Raw genomic sequence first — 13480 nt, 5'->3', positions numbered from 1 at the left:
AGTGTAGGTTATTTCCCTGACATCTGGAATCAAGGACTCATAACCCCAATCTTTAAGAACGGAGACAAATTTGACCCTAACAATTACAGAGGCATTTGTGTGAACAGTAACCTGGGGAAGGTTTTCTGTAGTGTTATAAATGTAAGAGTTATAATCTTCCTTAATAAGCACAAAGTCTTGAGTAAAAGGCACAATTGGATTTATACCAAAACATCGCACGACCGATCATATTTGCACCCTAAATAAACATGTCCACCAAAATAATACCAAAATGTACGCTTGCTTTATCGACTTCCAATAAGCTTTTGATTCTATTTGGCATACAGGACTGTTCTACAAAGCTATTGAAAGTGGTGTAGGGGGTAAAACATATGACATAATTAAATCAATACGTGCAGCATCAAAATTGGCAACAAAATAACAGAATTCTTTAACCAGTGGCGGGGCCTTCGCCAGGGTTGCAATCTGAGCCCTACACTCTTCAATATTTACATCAACGAATTGACCACTATTCTAGAAACATCCCCAGCCCCTGGTGTTAGTCTCCACAATTCAGAGGTTAAATGCCTGCTCTTCGCAGATGACCTATGCCTGCTGTCACCCCACAGCACATGGCCTACAGCAGAGCCTGGACCTGCTAGAGCAGTACTGCCAGACCTGGGCCCTGGCAGTAAACCCCAGAAAGACTCAAATAATGATTTTCCAGAGAAGATCCAGATGTCAGGGAATTAGACCAAAGTTCTCAATTGGTACAAAATATATAGAGTACTGCACACACTACAATTACTTAGGTTTAAAAATAAGCTCAACTGGACACCTTAATGATGCAGTGAATGAACTGAGAGAGAAAGCACGCAGGGCATTCTACACCATTAAAAAACAAAATCAAATTGAAATACCTATTACAATTTGGCTAAAACTAATTGAATTTGTTATTGAATCAATTGCACTTTATGGCAGCGAGGTGTGGGGTCCACTTGCAAAACAAGATTTCACCCAATGGGACAAACACCCCATTGAAACCCTGCATGCAGAGATCTGTAAGATTATCCTACATGTCCAGAGGAAAACTACAAACAATGCATGCAGGGCAGAATTAGGCCAATATCCACTAATAATAAAAACTCAAAAAATAGCAATTCAGTTTAGGAAACATCTAAAATACAATGACCCCTCTCATATCATTACCAAGCCCTGCAATGCCAAGAGCTGAGCAAAGAAAAGAGTCCCCTCATCCAGCTGGTCCTGGGGCTGAGTTCACGAACCTGTTCTACTAACACACTGAAGCCTCAGGACCAGAACATCCAATCAATCAGAATAAACCAAATTACAACACAGTCAAAACAAAACTACATTGCTTATTGGGAAACACAAGCACAAGCACAAAGTCAAATGCAGTGCTATCTGGCCCTAAATCGACAGTACACTGTGGCTAACTATTTGACCATGGTTACTGATCAAAATCTTAGAAAAACCTTGACAAAGTACAGTCTCAGTGAGCACAGCCTTGCCATTGAGAAGGGTAGACACAGGAAAACCTGGCTCCCTGTAGAGGAACGGCTGTGCAACCACTGCACCACAGCAGAACCTGAGACAGAGCTGCATTTCCTGACAAAATGTCAAAAATATAAAACTATTAGAGAGTGTCATTTCCCCAAATTTGAAACCGTTTTTCAAGGTTTCAAAGAGCTCTCTGATGAGAATAGGCTGCCCGTCCTGTTGGGGGAGGACACAGAGAGCTGTGGGTTGGCAGCGCACTACATTGCTGCCTGCCATAAGATGAGGGACAGTGTCTGACAGACCAACCAACCTGCACATGTCCTCTATATTGTCATTGTTCAATGGTTATTTTGACCCTTGGTTATTGTTGTTACTGTTGTCCCATTGACAATACTGATTATTATTATTTTAATTATGTTAATAGTGTAAATATCCAAAGTAAGCTTTGGCAATAGGTACATTGTAACGACATGCCAATAAAGCAAAGATGGGGAAGACGGACAGAGAGAGAGAGAGAGAGAGAGAGAGAGAGAGAGAGAGAGAGAGAGAGAGAGAGAGAGAGAGAGAGAGAGAGAGAGAGAGAGAGAGAGAGAGAGAGAGAGAGAGAGAGAGAGAGAGAGAGAGAGAGAGAGAGAGAGAGAGAGAGAGAGAGATGGGAAAGAGAGAGAGAGAGAGAGAGAGAGAGAGAGAGAGAGAGAGAGAGAGAGAGAGAGAGAGAGAGAGAGAGAGAGAGGAGGGAGAGAGAGAGAGAGAGGAGGGAGGAGGGAGATGGGAAAGAGGGACAGAGAGAGAGAGATGGGAAAGAGAGAGAGAGAGAGAGAGAGAGAGAGAGAGAGAGAGAGAGAGAGTGTACACTTTGTGCGGAAGGGTGGAGAATTGGAACTTCGCAGGACCAGAATAATCATGTCAATCACCAAGAGACAGAAACCAGTCCACTGATCATCATTGATAATCATAGATCAGGCATAGTCATTGTTTGGCTGATTGCCGGCTCTCTGTAATATTTATATTTTACATGTACTGGAAGTGTCCAGTTATGGCTTTTGCCTCCAGCACCTTCATTAATCAGCTTTGGGTGGTAGATTCTGCCGATTATCTACATGTACAGATGACCAAATACAATCTCAAATCGTTTCCCAGCACTCAAATTCCACAAACACAAAACTGCACTACTTCCCTCGCCCATTAGGTGGCAGTATAAGATAGATGTTGAGCTGCTGCGTCAACATTCGCAGTCAAGTGAGGCTAGCGACGATCTACTGCACGTCAGTATTTATTACCATCTTTGGCCGAATCGAACTGCCATGCAATTAAACATTCAAAATGGATCGATTTGTAGTAGTCGAGCACAAGCCTAAATGCAACAATGAGCAACCTGCCACTACAACTGAACATGAAAAATGAGGATGGAGAGGAAGCTATGTTACAATGAGGGGCCAGCTAGCAAAACGAGAAAGCTACGGCTGTTGTAAGACGAAAATCAAATGTTTCAAGACAACTGGACAACAGCGTTTTTCTTTGTTCTTCATGGCACAAAACCGACTTTGTTTAAATGGCAAGAAGATGTGTGCATGTTTTAAACGGGGCCATTTAAAAAGGGGCCACACATACAGTGAGAAATACCCACCCGACAGTGACCTATTAAAAACAAAAAACAAAAAACAAAAAACAAAAAAATTCAGCGAGTTACTGCTTTGCTGAAAGTACAGCAACAGCTGATGAACAGAACAACCTCTGCTGCGGAGACATTGACAGAGGCGTGGATCTTGGATAGGCAGTAAAGGCCTTTACCCACGCAGACGTACTGAAAGAGTGCTTCCTGTCTTCAGCAGAAAGAACGTCTGCTGACTTCGGTAACAAAGACGCAATTCTAAAGAAAATGAAAGGACTACAACTATCGGACAAGCATAATAAGAAGTGTTGGAAGACAGGAAAATACGTTTGGTAAGCAGCTAAACCGGATGGTCCTCTGTAGCTCAGCTGGTAGAGCACGGCGCTTGTAATGCCAGGGTAGTGGGTTCGATCCCCGGGAACACCCATACGTAAAAACGTATGCACACATGACTGTAAGTCGCTTTGGATAAAAGCGTCTGCTAAATGGCATATTATTATTATATATCAGTGGCTCCGTGTTTCAGCATAGGGGTGTTTATTAAGTATGTTGCTCCTACATATTAGTATGTTGCCCCTACATATTAGTATGTCGCCCCTACATATTAGTTTGTTGCCCCTACATATTAGTATGTTGCCCCTACATATTAGTATGTTGCTCCTACATATTAGTATGTTGCCCCTACATATTAGTATGTCGCTCCTACATATTAGTATGTTGCCCCTACATATTAGTATGTCGCTCCTACATATTAGTATGTCGCTCCTACATATTAGTATGTCGCTCCTATATATTAGTATGTTGCTCCTACATATTAGTATGTCGCTCCTACATATTAGTATGTTGCCCCTACAAATTAGTATGTTACCCCTACATATTAGTATGTCGCTCCTACATATTAGTATGTTGCCCCTACATATTAGTATGTCGCCCCTACATATTAGTATGTCGCCCCTACATATTAGTATGTCGCCCCTACATATTAGTATGTCGCCCCTACATATTAGTATGTTGCCCCTACATATTAGTATGTCGCCCCTACATATTAGTATGTTACCCCTACATATTAGTATGTCGCTCCTACATATTAGTATGTCGCTCCTACATATTAGGATGTCGCTCCTACATATTAGTATGTCGCTCCTACATATTAGTATGTCGCTCCTACATATTAGTATGTCACCCCTACATATTAGTATGTCGCTCCTACATATTAGGATGTCGCTCCTACATATTAGTATGTCGCCCCTACATATTAGTATGTCGCTCCTACATATTAGTATGTCGCCCCTACATATTAGTATGTCGCTCCTACATATTAGTATGTCGCTCCTACATATTAGTATGTCGCTCCAGATATTAGTATGTCGCTCCTACATATTAGTATGTCGCTCCTACATATTAGTATGTCGCCCCTACATATTAGTATGTCGCCCCTACATATTAGTATGTCGCTCCTACATATTAGTATGTCGCTCCTACATATTAGTATGTCGCTCCTACATATTAGTATGTCGCTCCTACATATTAGTATGTCGCTCCTACATATTAGTATGTCGCTCCTACATATTAGTATGTCGCCCCTACATATTAGTATGTCGCTCCTACATATTAGTATGTCGCTCCTACATATTAGTATGTCGCTCCTACATATTAGTATGTTGCCCCTACATATTAGTATGTCGCTCCTACATATTAGTATGTCGCCCCTACATATTAGTATGTCGCTCCTACATATTAGTATGTCGCTCCTACATATTAGTATGTCGCTCCTACATATTAGTATGTCGCTCCTACATATTAGTATGTCGCTCCTACATATTAGTACATATTAGTATGTTGCTCCTACATATTAGTATGTTGCCCCTACATATTAGTATGTCGCTCCTACATATTAGTATGTCGCTCCTACATATTAGTATGTCACTCCTACATATTAGTATGTTGCTCCTACATATTAGTATGTCGCTCCTACATATTAGTATGTCGCTCCTACATATTAGTATGTTGCTCCTACATATTAGTATGTTGCCCCTACATATTAGTATGTTGCCCCTGACTCTCTGATCAAGGCTCCTGAGGCTCCTCCCCCTGGATGGATGTTACCATGGTGCTCCCTCTCTCCATCCTCCAGAGTATATTTATCGCATTGTTTATTTATTTAGGTATGGACTGTACTAACTGTAATTCAGCTTCTAGCTGTGAATGTCAAATAAACTCCATATAACTCCATAAATAGAGAAACCAAACCACTGTATATCTAACAATATGATATATCTTTATCGCATTAAGAAACCACACATTTTAGTCATTTAGCAGACGCTCTTATCCAGAGCAACTTACAGTTTTTTTAGTGAGTGCATACATTTTTCATACTGCCCCCCCCGTGGGAATCGAACCCACAACCCTGGCGTTGAAAACGCCACGCTCTACCAACTGAGCTACACGGGAACTGTGTTCCCCTGTCACACCACTGCTCTGTATAGGCAACTCAATAACAATGCACATGGGGAGAGCCATACCACTGCTCTGTATAGGCAACTCAATAACAATGCACATGGGGATCCATACCACTGCTCTGTATAGGCAACTCAATAACAATGCACATGGGGAGAGCCATACCACTGCTCTGTATAGGCAACTCAATAACAATGCACATGGGGAGAAGCCATACCACTGCTCTGTATAGGCAACTCAATAACAATGCACATGGGGATCCATACCACTGCTCCACACCCTTTCAGAAGAAAGTATGCTGCTCTTCGACTGTAACACCAGTGTTGCCCTACACCCATGTTGTTATAGGGACATGGGGCTGACAGTGAGGACTTGTGAAGAGCAGACTCAACAACCTCTGCATCATCAAAACAGCTGCTCTGTGAGAAGGTGTTTACCGTCGAAGGTGTAAACCCAAGTTCCCAGTTAGCTATTGTTATGTAAATGACGCTTGAAAAGCCCCAGCGGCCTTGCCTTGGCCCCGAGTCAGAGCGGGTCCCCAGCGGCCTTGCCTTGGCCCCGAGTCAGAGCGGGTCCCCAGCGGCCTTGCCTTGGCCCCAAGTCAGAGCGGGTCCCCAGCGGCCTTGCCTTGGCCCCAGGTCAGAGCGGGTCCCCAGCGGCCTTGCCTTGGCCCCAGGTCAGAGCGGGTCCCCAGCGGCCTTGCCTTGGCCCCGAGTCAGAGCGGGTCCCCAGCGGCCTTGCCTTGGCCCCAGGTCAGAGCGGGTCCCCAGCGGCCTTGCCTTGGCCCCAAGTCAGAGCGGGTCCCCAGCGGCCTTGCCTTGGCCCCAAGTCAGAGCGGGTCCCCAGCGGCCTTGCCTTGGCCCCAGGTCAGAGCGGGTCCCCAGCGGCCTTGCCTTGGCCCCAAGTCAGAGCGGGTCCACTGAGGCCTTGCCTTGGCCCCAAGTCAGAGCGGGTCCCCAGCGGCCTTGCCTTGGCCCCAGGTCAGAGCGGGTCCACTGAGGCCTTGCCTTGGCCCCAGGTCAGAGCGGGTCCCCAGCGGCCTTGCCTTGGCCCCAGGTCAGAGCGGGTCCCCAGCGGCCTTGCCTTGGCCCCAGGTCAGAGCGGGTCCCCAGCGGCCTTGCCTTGGCCCCAGGTCAGAGCGGGTCCCCAGCGGCCTTGCCTTGGCCCCAGGTCAGAGCGGGTCCCCAGCGGCCTTGCCTTGGCCCCAGGTCAGAGCGGGTCCCCAGCGGCCTTGCCTTGGCCCCAGGTCAGAGCGGGTCCCCAGCGGCCTTGCCTTGGCCCCAGGTCAGAGCGGGTCCACTGAGGCCATGGCCCAGTGAGTCTCAGGAGCCGGCCGTGGAGGTGGAGACACTAAAGTCTGAGGCTTTCTGGTAAATCACCAGGGTAAAACACCAGGGTAAATCACCATTGTAAATGCACCATAAATAAGTAGCATTGTCCAAGACAGAATGGCCCATATGCTTTCACTGCAGGTTAAACAGTTGTTCAGACAGACAGACAGGCAGGCAGGCAAAAGGACAGACAGACAGACAGACAGACAGGCAGGCAGCCAGGCAAAAGAACAGACAGACAGACAGACAGACAGGCAGACAGGCAAAAGAACAGACAGACAGACAGACAGGCAGCCAGCCAAAAGAACAGACAAACAGACAGACAGACAGGCAGCCAGGCAAAAGAACAGACAGACAGACAGACAGACAGACAGACAGACAGACAGACAGACAGACAGACAGACAGACAGACAGACAGACAGACAGACACAGTAACAATACTATTCTGAGGGAAAGGTTTGTCCCTCATTCTCACAGTTCAGGGTTGCTGCATCTAGGATTTATGCAACAGGCTGAACACACACACACACACACACACACACACCCAGACACACACACCCAGACACACACACCCAGACACACACACACACCCACACACACACACACACACACACACACACACACAGACACACACACACACACACACACACACACACACAGACACACACACACACACACCCACACAGACACACACACACAGACACACACACACACAGACACACACACACACACACACACACAGCAAAAAAACTAGGATAACTGCATCGAGCATGCACACACTCACAACTTGCTTACATAACAGCAGTCCATTGATGAGAGCAATATTAGAGACAACGCCCTCGGCAAGGATTTCTCTACATAACCCATGTTCTCCACTGAGGAAATTATTATTTGTGTGTGTGTGTGTGTGTGCGGTTCCAACACAATGGCAAAAGGACAGTAAGATAGCTAGTAATGAGTCACCTGTGTTTGACTGTGCTGACCTCTGCATGGTGTTATTGTCTTTGACCTCTGACCCTGCCTGCATGGTGTTATTGTCTTTGACCTCTGTCCCTACCTGCATGGTGTTATTGTATTTGACCTTTGACCCTGCCTGCTGGTGTTATTGCTGCTGAACTGTGTTCCCTGTCTGTCTCTCTGCCCTGTCTGTCTCTCCGCCCTGTCTGTCTCTCTGCCCTGTCTGTCTCTCTTCCCTGTCTGTCTCTCCGCCCTGTCTGTCTCTCCGCCCTGTCTGTCTCTCCGCCCTGTCTGTCTCTCCGCCCTGTCTGTCTCTCTTCCTTGTCTGTCTCTCTTCCCTGTCTGTCTCTCTGCCCTGTCTGTCTCTCCGCCCTGTCTGTCTCTCCGCCCTGTCTGTCTCTCCGCCCTGTCTGTCTCTCCGCCCTGTCTGTCTCTCCGCCCTGTCTGTCTCTCTGCCCTGTCTGTCTCTCCGCCCTGTCTGTCTCTCTTCCCTGTCTGTCTCTCTGCCCTGTCTGTCTCTCCGCCCTGTCTGTTTCTCTGCCCTGTCTGTCTATCTCTCTGTAACACAACAAAATGCGGAATAAGTCAAGGGGTGTGAACACTTTCTGAAGGCACTATATGTAAGGAAGGAAGGGAGGGAGGGAGGGAGGGAAGGAAGGAAGGAAGGAAGGAAGGAAGGGAGGGAAGGAAGGAAGGGAGGGAGGGAGGGAGGGAGGGAGGGAGGGAGGGAGGGAAGGAAGGAAGGAAGGAAGGAAGGAAGGAAGGAAGGAAGGAAGGAAGGAAGGAAGGAAGGAAGGAAGGAAGGAAGGAAGGAAGGAAGGAAGGAAGGAAGGAAGGAAGGAAGGAAGGAAGGGAGGGAGGGAGGGAGGGAAGGAAGGAAGGAAGCAATCCAGGAGGAGGGAAAATGGAAACGAGGCAGAACATCTCATCTGTCATCTTCCTTTCTTTAATACACTCATCCATCCATCTGTCCATTCTCTATCACCTCACACAGGAAAGTAATCCCCTCTCTCCTCTCACCATCCCCTCTCTCCTCTCCTCTCCTCTCATCATCCCCCCTCTCCTCTCCTCTCCTCTCCTCTCCTCTCCTCTCCTCTCCTCTCCTCTCCTCTCCTCTCCTCTCCTCTCCTCTCCTCTCCTCTCCTCTCCTCTCATCTCATCTCATCTCATCTCATCTCATCTCATCTCATCTCATCTCATCTCCTCTCCTCTCCTCTCCTCTCTGACAGAACACAGTCATCCCTTCTTCCACTATTCCACATCCCCTCTTTAATATGCTCATCTGTCCTATTACTCTTGTCAGCCATCCCTCGTTCCTCAGTCACCAGTCTTCAGCTCCATCAGCTAGACTCTTTCTCTCCTCAGGTACGTATAGTTCATCGAGTGCCATACAGCTGAGCCCCAACCTTGACTGTACCTCACACAGGCTAATAATAACAGGTTAACTACTCAGGACACTGTGTGCTTTCAGACCAGCCTGCTCTACACACAAAGAATGAAGTAAATTCACATCACATAAAACCGACAGGGAGAGGGGAGAAGAGAGGGATGGAGAGAGAAGAGAGAGAACACAAAAATATGATGGGCTAAAAACAACCCAATTAGGATTATTCGGTAACCCAGAGCTGGTTAAATAGTGGACAGAACACATGTTGGGTTATTTGGTAACCCAGCGCTGGTTAAATAGTGGACAGAACACATGTTGGGTTATTTGGTAACCCAGCGCTGGTTAAATAGTGGACAGAACACATGTTGGGTTATTTGGTAACCCAGCGCTGGTTAAATAGTGGACAGAACACATGTTGGGTTATTTGGTAACCCAGCGCTGGTTAAATAGTGGACAGAACACATGTTGGGTTATTTGGTAACCCAGCGCTGGTTAAATAGTGGACAGAACACATGTTGGGTTATTTGGTAACCCAGCGCTGGTTAAATAGTGGACAGAACACATGTTGGGTTATTTGGTAAACCCAGCGCTGGTTAAATAGTGGACAGAACACATGTTGGGTTATTTGGTAACCCAGCGCTGGTTAAATAGTGGACAGAACACATGTTGGGTTATTTGGTAACCCAGCGCTGGTTAAATAGTGGACAGAACACATGTTGGGTTATTTGGTAACCCAGCGCTGGTTAAATAGTGGACAGAACACATGTTGGGTTATTTGGTAACCCAGCGCTGGTTAAATAGTGGACAGAACACATGTTGGGTTATTTGGTAACCCAGCGCTGGTTAAATAGTGGACAGAACACATGTTGGGTTATTTGGTAACCCAGCGCTGGTTAAATAGTGGACAGAACACATGTTGGGTTATTTGGTAACCCAGCTCTGGTTAAATAGTGGACAGAACACATGTTGGGTTATTTGGTAACCCAGCGCTGGTTAAATAGTGGACAGAACACATGTTGGGTTATTTGGTAACCCAGCGCTGGTTAAATAGTGGACAGAACACATGTTGGGTTATTTGGTAACCCAGCGCTGGTTAAATAGTGGACAGAACACATGTTGGGTTATTTGGTAACCCAGCGCTGGTTAAATAGTGGACAGAACACATGTTGGGTTATTTGGTAACCCAGCGCTGGTTAAATAGTGGACAGAACACATGTTGGGTTATTTTGTAACCCAGCGCTGGTTAAATAGTGGACAGAACACATGTTGGGTTATTTGGTAACCCAGGCTGGTTAAATAGTGGACAGAACACATGTTGGGTTATTTGGTAACCCAGCGCTGGTTAAATAGTGGACAGAACACATGTTGGGTTATTTGGTAACCCTAGCGCTGGTTAAATAGTGGACAGAACACATGTTGGGTTATTTGAAACCCAGCGCTGGTTAAATAGTGGACAGAACACATGTTGGGTTATTTGGTAACCCAGCGCTGGTTAAATAGTGGACAGAACACATGTTGGGTTATTTGGTAACCCAGCGCTGGTTAAATAGTGGACAGAACACATGTTGGGTTATTTGGTAACCCAGCGCTGGTTAAATAGTGGACAGAACACATGTTGGGTTATTTGGTAACCCAGCGCTGGTTAAATAGTGGACAGAACACATGTTGGGTTATTTGGTAACCCAGCGCTGGTTAAATAGTGGACAGAACACATGTTGGGTTATTTGGTAACCCAGCGCTGGTTAAATAGTGGACAGAACACATGTTGGGTTATTTGGTAACCCAGCGCTGGTTAAATAGTGGACAGAACACATTGGGTTATTTTGACCCAGCTAGATGGGTTGCGTGAATAGCCCAACATGTTGGGTTGTTGGGATTACTTGGGTTAATTTAACTACTGTATCAGTTGGGTATTTTTCACCATAATTTGGGTTGACCCAGCAGCTGGGTCTTTTTAAATGTAATCCATAGGTTATTTTCAGGAGGCGTGGCCTATTGGGGCCTGGCTTTCAGATCGTTATTCTTGGCCATCCGTAGAGAGTAAATTCCTGTTCATCATGTTACATTTTTACACCGCAAAATTTCAAATTTCCTTGAATATTTTTACACATTACATATTCTAATATACATTTCACAATATTATTACTTACATATTCCAACATTGAGATAAATGTTAAGATACTTATGAGGTATTTTACACAAATGACTGATGATTGGCTGAAAGAAATTGATAAGAATGTTCTGGGATAGGGCTGGGCGATATGGCATGGAAATCATATCTCAACGTTTTCAAGCTCATGGCCGATTCACGATATATACAGTACCAATCCAAAGTTTGGACACACCTACTCATTCCAGGGTTTTTCTTTATTTTTTACTATTTTCTACTTTGTAGAATAATAGTGAAGACATCAAAACTATCAAATAACACATATGGAATCATGTAGTAACCAAAAAAGTGTTAAACATATCCAAATATATTTGAGATTTGAGATTCTTCAAAGTAGCCACCCTTTGCCTTGATGACAGCTTTGCACACTCTTGGCATTCTCTCAACCAGCTTCATGAGGTCGTCACCTGGAGTGCATTTCAATTAACAGGTGTGCCTTGTTAAAAGTTAATTTGAGCCAAGCAGTTGTGTTGTGACAAGGTAGGGGTGGTATACAGAAGATAGCCCTATTTGGTAAAAGACCAAGTCCATATTATGGCAACAACAGCTCAAATAAGCAAAGAGAAATGACAGTCCATCATTACTTTAAGACATGGTCAGTCAATCCAGAAAATGTCAAGTACTTTGAAAGTTTCTTCAAGTGTAGTCGTAAAAACCATCAAGCGCTATGATGAAACTGGCTTTCATGAGGACCGCCACAGGAAAGGAAGACCAAAAGTTACCTCTGCTGCAGAGGATAAGTTTATTAGAGTTACCAGCCTCAGAAATCGGCAATTAACTGCACCTCAGATTGCAGTCCAAATAAATGCTTCACAGAGTTCAAGTAACAAACACATCTCAACATCAACTGTTCAGAGGAGACCACGTGAATCAGGCCTTCATGGTCGAATGTCTGCAAAGAAACCACTACTAAAGCACACCAATAAGAAGAAGAGACTTGCTTCGGCCAAGAAACACGAGCAATGGACATTAGACCGGTGGAAATCTGTCCTTTCGTCTGATGAGTCCAAATGTGAGATTTTTGGTTCCAAACGCTGTGTCTTTGTGAGACGCAGAGTAGGTGAACGAATGACCTTTGCATGTGTGGTTCCCACCGTGAAGCATGGAGGAGGAGGTGTGATGGTGTGGGGGTGCTTTGCTGGTGACACCGTCTGTGATTTATTTAGAATTCAAGGCACACTTAACCAGCATGGCTACCACAGCATTCTGCAGTGATACGCCATCCCATCTGGTTTGCGCTTAGTGGGACTATCATTTGTTTTTCAACAGGACAATGACCCAAACCACACCTCCAGGCTGTGTAAGGGCTATTTGACCAAGAAGGAGAGTGATGGAGTGCTGCATCAGATGACCTGGCCTCCACAATCACCCGAACTCAACCCAATTGAGATGGTTTGGTATGAATTGGACCGCAGAGTGAAGGAAAAGCAGCCAACAAGTGCTCAGCTATGTGGAAACTCCGTCAAGACTGTTGGAAAAGCATTCCAGGTGAGTACCTCATGAAGCTGGTTGAGAGAATGCCAAGAGTGTGCAAAGCTGTCATCAAGGCAAAGGGTGGGCTGCAATCTGTGTTTCCATGGGCCTCCCGAGTGGCGCAGCGGTCCAAGGCACTGCATCGCAGTGCTTGAGGCGTCACTACAGACCCGGGTTCGATCACAGGCTGTGTCACAACCGGCCCTGACCGGGAGTCCCATAGGGTGGCGCACATTTGGCCCAGCATCGTCCGGGTTAGGGGAGGGTTTGGCCAGGGGGGCTTTATTTGGTTCATCGTGCTCTAGCGACTCCTTGTGGCGGGCCGGGCGCCTGCAGGCTGACTTCAGTCGTCAGTTGAATGGTGTTTCCTCCGACACATTGGTGCGGCTGGCTTCCGGGTTAAGCAGGCGGGTGTTAAGAAGCGCGGTTGGGGGGGTTATGTTTCGGAGGACGCATGACTCGACCTTCGCCTTTCCCGAGCCCGTTGAAGGAGTTGCAGCGATGATACAAGATCGTAATTGGATCGCAGTTGGATATCACAAAATTGGGGAGAAAAAGGGGGCAAGGTTGCAGATGAGACTGAAAGAGGGCTA

General features: G+C 46.1%; 1 protein-coding gene and 1 non-coding gene across 2 annotated transcripts in view; both read right to left on the bottom strand.

Moving 5' to 3' along the window:
- LOC121579093 (ubiquitin-like protein 3) overlaps nucleotides 1–13480 on the bottom strand; it is a 64007-nt gene that overhangs the window by 24903 nt on the left and 25624 nt on the right. The window lies entirely within an intron of this gene.
- Nucleotides 5491–5563, bottom strand: trnae-uuc. Its single transcript has one exon. It is a non-coding gene; the product is annotated as a tRNA-Glu (tRNA).

This window comes from Coregonus clupeaformis, chromosome 13 (assembly GCF_020615455.1).
Source record: "Coregonus clupeaformis isolate EN_2021a chromosome 13, ASM2061545v1, whole genome shotgun sequence".
Classification (NCBI taxonomy): domain Eukaryota; kingdom Metazoa; phylum Chordata; class Actinopteri; order Salmoniformes; family Salmonidae; genus Coregonus; species Coregonus clupeaformis.
The sequence above is the reverse complement of the archived record's forward strand: the minus strand, read 5'-3'. Positions and strand labels throughout refer to the sequence as shown.